A 13,553-nucleotide genomic window follows, 5' to 3' on the forward strand; every position below is an offset into this window, starting at 1 on the left:
AAACTTGTCTCTCCTATTTCCATAAAAAATGTTCCCCTACAATCAGTTAACAATATTAAAATTTTAGGGGCGATTTTTGATCATAAACTAACTTTCCATGATCACATTAGTAATATTATTAAAGCAACCTTGTATAGGCTGCGTCAAATCCGTTCACTTTCAAAATTTCTTAATATCCTCATTCACTCTTTGGTGGTTTCTAAAATTGATTATTGCAATGCCCTTTTTAAGGGAATTTCTCTGAACGAAATAAAACGTTTACAAATTATTCAAAATGCTTCCATTAAACTTATAACAAATCTAGGAAATTTGACCATGTAACTCCCCTTCTTAGGAAAGCGCATTAGCTTCCTGTATCTCAACGGATAACATATAAATTATGTCTGCTTACTTTTAAATCCCTCCTTTATAAAACCCCAGCATTTATTTATAAACTATTAATCCCCTATATTTCAAGTAGAACATTGAGATCCAATGAACAGAATTTATTGACGATCCCTTCTCTTAAGGTTATTAATACTAGACGGCAATTTATTTTTTCTGTTACAGCACCTCAAATTTGGAATTCTCTTCCTATTTATTTAAGGGAAGAGCGCAATCTGGAGAAATTTAAGAGTAATTTAAAAACTTTTCTTTTTAAAGATGCCTTTGATAATTAATTAACCAGTTCTCTGGTTAATTTTACTTCTACTGTACAATATTATGGCAACTTTCTGTTTTCCCTGCCTTATGTTTTTTTCCCTGATTGTTTTGCTTTCTTTTAATAATTTTGTATTTCACTTTCCTTTTTTTTCCTTGTGTTTATGGGTTTGTTAAGTTTGTTAAAAGTCCTCATGGACTTAATTTATTAAGTACTGTATTGTTCCCTAAATATTGTAATTTTATTATGTTCCTCGCTTAGAAATACGATTAAGCGATCAATCAAAAACCTTATTAAACTTGAAACTTAACAGCCATGCGCCAATGACAACATTAGCCCGTGGCAATTAATGTTAAAGTAAGCATGGCCTTAGTGCTACTACTTATCTCTATAGCTCTGCTAGACATACACAGCGCTACACATTAAAACATTCCAGAGAGTCCCTGTTCAGTAGAGCTTACAATCTAATCCACAGACAAACAAAACAAGTAGGGGGTTAGGGAGTTGGATGGTATGTGTGCTTTATCATTGAGTCGGGTCAGGAATTAAAAGAAACGGTGCACGGGAAAAGCCCACGCAAGAGTGCACAAAGGCCATTTAGTAGCATAGCTTAGTAAAAGGGCTCATTAAGTCATTTACCTCAGAAGTTGACGGGGGAGGGAGGGAAAAAAAACACCCAAAAACTACTCTAACTTTCCTTCACAGTTTTACCAAATTTGATTGTCTAGAGTTGTGTAAATGAGAATTTTTAGCAGGAATTTGATTAGAATTGGCTCATACCACTAGATCAGGGATCTCAAAGTCCCTCTCCTTGAGGGCCGCAATCCAGTCGGGTTTTCAGGATTTCCCCAATGAATATGCATGAGATCTACATGCATGCACTGCTTTCAATGCATATTCATTGGGGAAATCCTGAAAACCCGACTGGATTGCGGCCCTCAAGGAGGGACTTTGAGATCCCTGCACTAGATGTACCCATAGATCTCATTTGTTCTCCTTTCCTTCTTTACAAGGGGAGTGTGGGGATGGGTGTGGGGGAACCCCCCACTTTACTTAATACTGTTCGCACTGCCGTTGGCTGCTGTTGGGGGGGTGGGGGGTGCATCCCCCACATTATACAGAAAATGTAACTTTTTCCTAAAAAAAAATCTGGAAAAAGTTACGTTTCCTCTATAATGGGGAGTTCCAACCCCCCAAAGACAGCGCAAACACTATTACGTAAACTGGGGAGGTTCCCCCTCACACACCCCGTCGAAGCTCTTTAAAATTAACTTTTCCAGCGGCACGCTGGAGTCTTGCGCACAACTGTCTGGGCTCAAATGTCGGCGCAGCTTTATCCCACACGCGAATGACTGTGAACCTTTTGGATAGGACTCTTTCTTTTCAAGCTGGTAAAATGAACAATTGGTTAAGTGAAACCATTTTGAAAGCTTCTTCTTACCAATCTTTCAGAAAATCAATAAAGACCTATCATTTTGATAAATTTGTATCTTCAAAATCACGCCGCTGTATTTTTTTTTTTTTTACACTGCTTGTAACTTCATTGTTAGTCAGTTGTCTTTATTGTAAATAGAGAATGATACGGTGAAAAAATTTATCACCATTCCCGTCCCCACGGATAACCACGGGAAACCATCTTCATGTCATTCTTTAAGGAGAGAGGGAAGAATCAGAGTATGAATGGCCACAACCACTGACCCGCAAGCTTTGCTTTGAAGAATGCCGGTGTAGAAGGATTGAAGTTGAGATAGACACTATAGAATGACAGTCTCTGGTATCCAGAGCAGATATTGTGATGTCATAATGCCTCATTCCACCAGTGCCTAAGAGCCAATCACATCAGTGATGTCACAATGGCTTCATTATCCTTGGCTCACATAAGAATCAGAGTATGAATGGCCACAACCACTGACCCGCAAGCTTTGCTTTGAAGAATGCTGGTGTAGAAGGACTGAGGCTGAAATAGACACTAAAAGTGACATGGGATTATTTCCCGTGGTTATCTGCGGGGACGGGAACGGTGATGAATTTTGTCACTGTGTCATTCTCTAATTGTAAACCTCTTAGAACTGTTCTGGTATTGTGATATACAAAAATAAAGTTATTATTAGAGGGTCTCTGAAATAGGCCTTGATACACATGTGCAATTCCAAGGTAAAAAGACTCTTCAAGTCAGTCTTCTGAGATTCAGCTATACAGTACTTTGGCCCATGTGCTGCTTCAAAACAAAAAAAAGTTTCCTTATAAACCTATGGGAACCAGGTTTTTGAGCCCAGCATTAGTACAATATCTTTTTCTAACTCCTCTTCCCCCTCTCAAAATTAAGTTTTGTAAAATTAGTTGTTAATTTAAGAAAAGAATAGCAGGTTGACACCTACCTAGCATATTTCCCAATCTAGTTATTTATTTACTTTTATTTTATTTAGCCAATACATTACCAGCATTAAAGCGACTTCCACTTCTTCCAGAGCATCCCTCTAAGCCAGTGTTTCTCAACACATGGTACGCGTACCCTTAGGGGTATGCAAGCCACTTAGTGGGGGTAAGTGGCACAGGCCGCCGCTGAGGATATTGCCTGCCCACCAAAGCCCACCCTCCTTCCTGCCCACCCCCCTCCACCAAAGCCAACCCAGAGAGCTTCCCTCTGATGTCAGAGCTTACATCAGAGGAAAGCCTTCCCGGTCAGCAGGGGGTGGGGGGATCCCAGTTACCTCCTTCTGCCTTCAGCAACTCTAGTTGCAAGGAAGCGCAAGCAGCTGTACATAACTGATCCAGAAACCTCTCCGACATCAGAGCTGACATCAGAGGGAAGGCTTATGGGTCAGCCATGTGCAGTGTGTGAATCACTGCCTGCGCATCCCTGTAATGAGTGCCACTGAAGGCAGAAGGAGCGAGTATGGCTAAAGCAAGGGATAGAGGGGACATGATCTGGGACAAAGAGAGAAAGGAGGGGGGGCTAGGAGTGCTCAAAATTAGACAAAGAGGTCGGCAACAGATGGTGCCATAGCAGCTCCCATCGCTACTCCCATTTTTTGTTCATAATATTTTTTAATCGAACATAAAAAATTTTATTCATTGCTATCCTAGCCAATTCTATTAAAAAATGTGTGGGAATCCTGGGAGTGCCCTCCCTCTGGTCTAATTGCTCTTTCAATGATGTGGGCGAAGGTGGTTTGAGCTTATAGCTTTACCAAAAGATCTGAGGCTTTTTCTTCCGTTAGAAGTGACTTTTTCGATGGAAATAGAGTGGTGCACTTGTTATTTATCCACCTGGAATTCCGCCACTCTGACACTCATCGATAAACAACAGGTCATTGCTAGATCAGGAACTAGCACTTCTACGCAAACAACTTCGCACCCTCAAACGTCGTTGGAGATGTCACTAACTTCTTTCTGATTACATTGTCTACTGTATAAAAGCCACGGAATATAAACTCACTCTACAAAAGGCTAAAAAAAGCTATTATTCTAATCAAATCTCAACAGCCTGCAATTCATCAAAACTCTACTCTATCGTTTGCACCCTAACTACCTAACCCACTTCTGACTCCTCTAACCTGATCAAATCCTATTCGTAAGCTCTCACACTTTTTTTTTACCTCAAAGTCTCCCAGGTCCGCCAAACTCTTGCCCAATCTCGTAGTCCATGCCCACCCTCCCCCTCTAAAGAACGTACCTCCCTATCAGCTTTTACAATCCCCACTACAGAAGACATTTTCTGGACTATCCAATCTATGAACACCTCAGCCAACCCATCTGACTATCACCCCCCTCACTCTTAAAAAAATTTTCAAATCTTTGGACCATTTATCCACACAGTCTCATTACTGGCTCTATCCCAAAATCTTGGAAACTTGTCAGATTTCCTAAACTCAGATCAATGCTTCAATTATCAACCAATAGCCAACCTCCCATTTATATCCAAAATTACAGAAAAAATTATCTTCAATCAGACTTCCACATTCCTTGAAAAAACAAATGCCTTCCACCCTGAATCAAATGGGATTCCACCAACACTATTCCACTGAACTTTCTTTAATCTGACTTACCATTTCTATCCACTATTACATTGACCATAGGAAATCAGTCTTACTAATCTGCTTAGATCTTATAGCTGCATTTGACACAATTGACCATAATTTTCTCTTAAACTGACTTCAATCGATAGTTATCACAGGCTCAGCTCTAAATTGGTTTTCTTTCTTCTTCCATGACCGCGAATTAAAAGTCTGTTTCAATAACTCCACTTCCTCTGATATCTCTCAGCAACATGGTGTCCCCTATTATCTCCACTTTTATTCAATGTTTTCCTATCTCCCCTTCTAACACTAGCCCAATCCATCAGATTCACCTGTTTTGCCTATGCTGATGAAATTCAATTACTTCATCCCCTAAACCCAAAAATAATTCAGACATCTCAGAAATCAATCCCAAACTGACCAAAATTAATTCATGGCTTCAGCAAAATATACTATCATTAAATGTCAATAAATCAAAGTATGTATTGTTTCCTACCACCGATACTGATCGACTAGCTCAGTGGTCGGCAAACTGCAGCTCTTTAGCCACTTGAGTGCGGCTCGCGGCTCGTCTAGAGCAGGGGTGCCCAACCTGATTCCCTCCCCCCAAGCCAACGCCATTGGGAAACAGGCCGCCACCGCCACTGGGGAATAGGCTGCCACCGCCGCCATCGGAGAACAGGCCGGCGCCGAGTTCTGAGCTCTCCCTGCTTCCCTTCCCCGTAAAGAGGATGCTGAAGCGCGGGGCCGACCAACTCTTGCCACCCGACATCAATTCTGATGTCGGAGTGGAAGTTCTGGGCCAGCCAATCGCTGCCTGGCTGGCCCGGAACTTCCTATATGAGCTGAAGTACTAATAGCACATGAGCACTTTCAACAACTGAGCACTTTAAGCACTCTAAAGCACTTTAAACAGATGAAGCCGAATGAACTTAATAGAAATGAATTGAAATGAAAGGGAATTGAAATACTTGTGATACTAAAGCACATATATAGCACTTTAAATCAAATGATTAGTGTATTCTATCTCTACATTTCAGTTTCACTGTTGGTTTCAAGTATCAAAAATAGCATGTTGACCTTTCCAGAGAATATGTTTCCCATACCATAAAATTTAGAGTTTTATATATTTATATTATTAAAAATAGTGAATGAGATTTTAGATTATTTAAATAGTGAAATAAAATTTTAAAGTATCTAAATAGTAAGATTTATGCAGTTTAGAAAGTGTTAGACTTATAAGAAGCAATTAATTAATTTGGTAGGGAGGTGTGGCTCAAGCCGGTGATGTTATAAGGAGGCAAGAGAAAAGACGGTTTCTTTCTCTTGAAGAAATCCCAGTATGGAAAGATGTACTCCAGAGTCTGAGGCTTGTCCCCACAAAATTTAAATCTAAATATTAATTAATGATTTAATGAGCATACTTTAGAATCTACATTCCTTTTTGATCTTTTAATGGTTTCTAATATATGTTAAACTCATCTACCATGCAAAGAAATTTGATCACGTCACCCCACTTCTACGTGATGCCCACTGGCTCCCAATCCTCCATCGCATTACATTCAAAACGCTGTTACTCACCTACAAAATCAAACACCACCATTCCTGCTTTTATAGACAAATATCTAATCCCTTACGCCTCCTCTCATATACTCTGTTCAAATTGTCAAGAACTTCTCGTTGTCTCCTCCATCTGAGAAATTTTCTATGACACCACTAAAATTCCATCTTTTCAATCATGGCGCCTTCACTTTGGAACACTCTTCCCCTACATACAAAGCAAGAGTCCTCTCTCCTGCAATATCTAACCCATGATTCCATCTGCTTTCCCTGAAATAATTTTCACTTTAGGTTCTCAACTCCAAATGCCTTGCTAGAGGCGAACTAGCCCTAATGTTCTACCCTCCTTTTTCCTTCTTTTTTTTAGGGTTTTTTTTTATTTCAATGTATTTTTGCCACCTTTTGTACCTTCCGTCCCTATGTTGTCAGTGTTATGTCATGTTACTTCCCCCCTTCACTGAATTATGTGAAGGTTTGGTTTTTTTAATTCCCTTTTAAATATCTGTTTTTAAATGTATTTTATTGGCTATAAATTGTCTAGATATGTTTTGATGGAGGGTATATCAAGAAAATAATAAACTTGGAAACTATTCTTATGCTCTCATGCCAAGTGGTCTAATGGTCCCCACCACTATGTTTCAGATTTTGTTCATAATTTGCACATAGAATAGGGTCATAAGAGAATTTTTCTAAGGTTTTAGACTCTTAACTGCAATAGTCGCTGAGCTAGAACCACTTATCTGGCTCGATGCTGGCAGGATTGTGCACAGTGATGAATAAAGTGTCATCTTTTGCTACTTGTAAAATGAGAATTGGTCAAGAGTGCTAATTTTTGGTAGGCCAGCATAACTTTTTGTGCTAGTCACAATGATGCTAGTATGAGCATCATGGATACAAAAGCCCACCTGAAAATTTTGTTCAAAGTGTACCCAAAAATTTGTCAGTTTGTTGCAACAGATTTTGACTAGTTTATCAGCTACTATGAGGGGCATTTTCAATAAGTTTGGATGTTTTGAGCAAGACGTCCAGAAAGCCAGTAGAGAAACAGTAGAGAAAATGTCCATTCTCAAAACAGCAAGACGTCTATCTTTTTTGACCATTCTCAAGTATGAAGACATCCACATGAAAACCACACAAAAGCAAGTTTTTCAGATGTACCCAACTACCTTGTCTGAAAGGTTTGCCATCAGCTGATCGCAGCAGGGGAATCTATCAGCTGAGCTAGTTTCCTGGAGCCCTGCCAGCTGAGTTAAGTGATTCCCCTGCCAGTATCAGCTGAACTGGCAAGGAGAATGCGATTCCTCTCTCCCTCACTCCCACTGATTCCCCTCAGCCCCACTTCACAGAGAGCCCTCTACTTCTCCCCCCCCCAACATCCCCTACAATCCCCCCCCCCACAACAGCACTGGACATCACCGTTCCATTTTGAGCCTTAGGCCCCTCCAACAGCATCTCAAGATGCATTGGGAAGGGGAAGGGCCATCATTATGAAGAGGTGGCCCTAGCGGAGGAAGGGAGTGAGCTTCCCTCCTGCTGATTTTGCATCGGAAGGTACAGGGGTGTTGGCTAATGTATGGTGATGTCAAGGTACAGTTGGGGGGATGCCAGATGCTGTTAGGGGGTGTCGGGAATGTTGGGGGAGGGGTAAAGGGCTTTGAGAACAGCAGCTCTGTGAGGATGGGGTGAATCAGTGGGTACTAGGGAGGGAGAGAGGACTCACATTCTCCATGCTGGTTCAGCTGATCCTGGCAGGTGAATCCATGATTAGCTGAGCCGGCAGGACTCCAGGAAACCAGCTCAGTTTATCAGGATTACCCTGCCATGATCAGCTTGGGAGAATCTCGGAGAGAGCGTGAACTCGAAGGCCTTGAGCATGCGCAGATGCTCAAGGCCCAGCAAACAAGAAGATGCAGATCTTTGGGCACCAGCATGTCCTGTGCGTTGGTGCCGGTGCCAGTGCCAGATGGAGTTAAGCAGTATGTTCGGGTGGGTGCTGGGGGTTGCCAGATCGCGGCGTGGGGGTGGGAGATGCTGGATCGTGGGGGGAGGGTGCCGTATCATGGGGGGTATCGCTCACAAGTCGAGGCAAGCTCGGTTTCCGAGGCGCCGATTTTGCAAATGTTTTGCTCATCTTGCAAAACACTCGCAAACCGGTGCACTCGTAAACCAAGGTACCACTGTATATATATTTATATTTATAGTGACAGCTTGTGCTACAGATTCTCAATTGGATTGAGATCTGGTAACTGAGTAGGCCAATCAATTATCTTCACTCCCTTCTTTCTCATCCATTCAAGTACAATTTTTGCTCGACAACAACATCTTGAAAGTCATAATCACCAGGAAACAAGTTCTCTGCTGAAAGCAACATGTGATTCTGTGGGCGGGGTTAAAATATGCGGTGGCGGCGGCTTAAATTTGTATCTTTGCTTCATAAGTCGCACTTACATTTCCACACCCTTTTTGGGGGTGGAAAAAGTACGTCTTATGGAGCAAAAAATAAGGTACATTCTGCACTGATCACCCAAGATGCAGAAAGTGCTCTCATCACTAAATAACACCTTCTCTGACATTTCCTTTGTCCACTTGCCAAATTGTACAGCCTATGCCATTCTTCACTTTCTTTGCTGCACAGTCAGTAGTGGTTTTTTCCTAGCTTTACACCCTGTCAAATCAAATTCCAGGCACCTACGCCTCACTCTGCTTGTACTAATAATGGCCGAGAACTTGTCCTGCCACTCTCTCATCAACAGAGGTGACCTCCAATTCCTATTGCCAAGAAATATGTCTCAACACTCAATCTTGTCTAACTTGTCTTTCTTGGTCAACCTGAACACTGTCTACCCTCTGTTCCTCCTATCTCCTTCTTCTGAAGCACTCTGATCATTGTACTTTGCATCCCACCCTCTGTGCAATCTGCCTGCTGGAATACCCCCTTCACCAAGAACCACTATTCGAACCTGGTTTTCCTCCAACAAGAACTGAAATTTGAACTTCATTGCTATTGATGTTGCCGGTCAATCAATTTGAATGATACCAGTTGCAGGAATCCCAGAAATTTATACTTCCCACCATGCTTAATGTTGATTGCCTACAAAGATATCATTTCGGATTTGCTGCAGATGTTACACCCGATTGGTGAATTTCGATTCAATTTTCACACAAACTCTCATTCTGATCAATCTGATGTAACTGAATAGTCACAGTTATCAAGGAAATACCAGAAATTGCATGGAATTATACTTTTCAGACAAAATTATGTTCAGTTAGTAGCTTAAATTGTGTTAACTAAGTCTCAAATGACTAAATATTCGAATTTCACCATGTGATGCAGGACTTTTGAACACCATACACACACACACATATATATGAAGTTATTAGCTGCTATGCCATCAGCAATTCTTTTGTTAAGCTACATTTTGTATTTCTAAGCAATACCCTACAGAATTAACCTTAGTTGTGGTCCAAATAAGATGCTTAAATGGTCCTTTATACATATCAAGAACACGTGCAAGAATCTTCTGTCTTATTGACTAGACAAAGAACAGACTACAATCTCTTATGATTTAATATGAAAGATATAGTTTTTAGTTTATTGGAGATACACAACATACTTAGAAGTAGGCTGGATCACTTCCTGAATTCTAGTTATGTTTCACCAGCTTTCTGAAACTTACTAGAGGGGAAAAAAAAAAAAAGATACGAGAGAATCACAGAGCCTCAAAACATTAAACTATGAAATATTTCCTTCTCAATTATGTGAGCTACTCAATCCTGTCAAAGGATACATACTCATAAATGCTACTAACTGGTGCATTAAAAAAAATACAAAATGCAATCACCTTAGGAAAAAGACAGCCTTAAGCAGCACTTCCAAACAATAACTACAGGGAGAGAAAAAAGCAAAAGTTGTGAAAATTATGTATTTTGAATGAAATAACTAAAACAAAGCATGTAAGAGATATGTAGCAGTCCTCTTATACAGATAAGAAAATAGAGTAACTTCCTTTGTTCCAGTTGACATATTAGGTGATAAATAGAATCAATATTGATTGAGGTGAAAAGCAAAACTGCTGACGTGTAAAAGGAAGTTCCAGTTATCAAGCAGTTCAAGGCTTTTTTTTTTTTTTTTTTTTTAAAGATTTCAAGGACAAAGTGCTTTGCTGCATGGTACAAATTATTTACTTAAACTTGAAAATGCAGCAAGCAAACAATACACAAGGGTTAACCATATTACATTGTATCTTCAGTGGGCAGATTATCACTTGATGTGTTCATAGCAGCAAACAGATTACATTTCTACTAACACTAAAAAAAATATTGAAAAAGCATAAAATTAAACATCTGTCAGGAAGCCAAGTATCACATTTACCTGACAGATGCAAAAATGTAACATCAATTTCATGACATCTTACCTAAACTGGAATAATAACACAAAAGCACAACTCAACAAGCAGAAGTCAAACTTATCTCACACATAGTTAATGACCCAAACACATATTCACTTAATATTTACACAAGTGTCCACCTCTAAAGAATTTTATCTGCAATAATGGAAATAACTAGGTGTGTTAGCTGCTTGTACACATGCAATCTGGGGGTCAACCTTAAAAGCCCTTTTATAAAAGTGCACTACATTTTTAATAGGAAATTAATATGTGCCAAGTGGAAAATTAATACAGTATCTAGTGGGGAGTATACCAACATGTAACCTACAGTTACTACTAGAGGTCAACCAAATTTCAATTTTGGCACTGAAATTGACTTGAAATCCAGGTTTCAGTAGAAAATACCTAAGCATTTTTTTGCAGAAACCCGAAACTGTAACCCCATTCCCCCATCCTGCCAACAGAAAATTCACCCCCTGGGCCTCTGTTGTAAAGGCCCTTGTAGTCTAGTAGGCAGCCAACAGGGGCAGGAGCAACTCAAGATACTCTGTCCTCAAGATATCTCTAGACCAGGGCCTTTACAAGATAGGCCCGGGTAGAAGGAGAAAAGTGTTTCAGTCCAGGGATGGGGAGAGGCTGGCTTGTAGCAGTGGTGGTGGGGGATGGGGCTAGTTTTGGCTACAGTCAAAACCGAACCACAGATTCTGTTTTAGTCAGCCTCTAGTTACTACATTAAAATGCTCATTAGCTTGCAGTACTCAGCTTGCAGTTAACACATAAGCACCTGGCACCTCCTATTTAGGAGGCAGTAAGTGGTCCTGCATTATCTGCATGTTAGTCAGTTAGCATGTAATAAGCGCAGTGTGTCAAGTGCCAACCCTCTATGCGCATTTATCATCCATACCCTGCCAAATTCCACCCCTTCCAGAAAATGGACTTAACATACAACTTTCCATGTGCTAACTCTAAATATACCTTGCAATATCACCAAAGATGGCACAAATTTTTGTGATGGATATGCAGTGAGGGTTCCAACGCAACACATTGCTTTTTCAAGGATCTCCCCCAAAGCCGCTATGTCGTCCACCTTACTCAAACTTCATGGTAAGATCCTTGAAAAAGCAATGTGTTGCGAAACATGTCGGATCGACTAATCCCATGAGCATGAGAGAATGATGAATTTAAGTTAAGTATTATATTCATCATAAGGATTAAATAATACTCGTATAAAACTTCTAAAGTAATACATTAATGCAAAACAAAACAAATAAGAGTGATGTGAGGAGAATGTAGGCCAATGAGGATACTGACACACCGGAATTCCCACCAGACTCAAATTTTGTCAAGGGTGGAGGAGGTGTATCTGAGGCCATATTCGTATATAAAATTTATGCATGACATTGAAGTATGAAATTTAAGCACGAGGCACACAGCTATAGTACATGGATCTTGTTGTTTTACAAACTTAGCATTGGGGGATATTGTTAAGATTAACTCTAAATATACTGCATAAGCTACTACTGTATTCGTGCATTAGCTGTTAACACATGCCAAACCGCAAAGTACCAGCCTAACACACTACTAAAAAAACATTTTTATCAATAAAACCTTGGCAAACTGTACAAATACTTGTTCAGTTTAAAGAACTGGGAAAGCAGTGTATTTAAAAGAAAGTTTTATATATCACTTCAAAGTACATGAACCATTAGATAATTTAATACTATTATAAATAATCATGCAATAAAGCTCACAAGGACACCGCGTTCTAAAAGGTTTATCTGAAATCGCATATACTCTTGAATAAACATAACCAAAGAAAAAAAGGGAAAGGAATCACTACCACATTTTGTATCTCTTGTTCAAGACCTCGGATGAGCTACTATAGAGAGACAATATCAATAAACGAATTCATTCCACCAGCCTTTCTACCTATAAATTGGCAACTTAATTACAAAAGGCATTAAACAAGAAACAAAGCAACCTCTGTCCAATGCAACGTAAAGAGCTGCAAATAGAAGTAATGGAATTGGCAGAGCAATCACTGTAGAGAATTAAAAGAGCAAAGGGGAAGCAGAAGATAAAGAAGCCGGACTGCATGGAAAACGTCCTAGACCAGCACTGCACCGGGAGCCATTAACCCTGTCCACACTCCCAGCCCTGAGCACGCTCGGGCCTCGCCCAGCAAACTAACAAATCCAAATCCAATTGGACCAATACAGGGGCATCCCCTCCCCAACCCGAGAAGAGGCAGCAGGTGGCCTCGGCACACATTACCTGGACGCCCGTGGCCCGAAAGACCCAACGCTCACAGCCCAAGCAGGGCGCACAACGCTCCTGACACAGAGGCGGAAGTGCGGCCCACGACTGACAGCTGCACCACCCAATCGCGGGGCGGGCCTAGCGGCGCGTGCACCCGAACATCCAATCGGAGCGCGACCTGCCCGCATTCTCTGTCTTTTTTTTTTTTTAGTAGTCTAACGAAGCGCCCGTCCCGGGGTCGAATGTCAAGAGGCTCAGCCTCCGCCTATACGCGAGGAGAAGGAACTGGCGAAGACGACAGCCAATAGTTGGTCACGACGGGCGGGACCCAGTGCTGCATAGTGCCAGGCTCATGCTCCCCGACAGATGGGGATTGTTTGCGTTCCCTGCCCTGGCGGGGAAGTGCTTGATGCTGATCCGTGAAAGTCAGGAGTGTAGCAAGACTAGAGATTAAAGAACAGCATCCTAGAAATATTCACAAAAATAAAACAAAACAACTAGTCATTGAAATCTTAGAGGAGGTGGGTGTATATATAGAATCTGGGAGTGTCAGTGCAAGCTTACTGCATCAAACCCTCTGTCCTTAAGATTGCCATATTCCCCCCCACCAAAGGAATTTCAAAGGGACACTCCAGAGTCCAGCATGAAACTGCTGAACTGGAACTCATCAAAAAGCTTGACACCATC

At 41.0% G+C, this 13,553-nt stretch overlaps 1 protein-coding gene across 5 annotated transcripts in view; it reads right to left on the bottom strand.

Moving 5' to 3' along the window:
- OSBPL2 (oxysterol binding protein like 2) overlaps positions 1 to 12,989 on the bottom strand; it is a 198,932-nt gene extending 185,943 nt beyond the window's left edge. For 2 of the 5 annotated variants that reach the window (XM_033914054.1, XM_033914060.1), the window contains exon 1: positions 12,882 to 12,989. The gene's annotated coding sequence lies outside the window, so the exon portion shown is untranslated. Of the gene's footprint in view, positions 1 to 9,833; positions 9,896 to 10,061; positions 10,104 to 10,591; positions 10,640 to 12,588; positions 12,730 to 12,881 lie in introns of those variants that run through there. The other 3 variants (XM_033914055.1, XM_033914057.1, XM_033914059.1) reach the window with 3 other exon arrangements.
- Between the last annotated feature and the right edge of the window lie 564 nt (positions 12,990 to 13,553).

Source organism: Geotrypetes seraphini, chromosome 11 (genome assembly GCF_902459505.1).
Source record: "Geotrypetes seraphini chromosome 11, aGeoSer1.1, whole genome shotgun sequence".
In the NCBI taxonomy this organism is placed as follows: domain Eukaryota; kingdom Metazoa; phylum Chordata; class Amphibia; order Gymnophiona; family Dermophiidae; genus Geotrypetes; species Geotrypetes seraphini.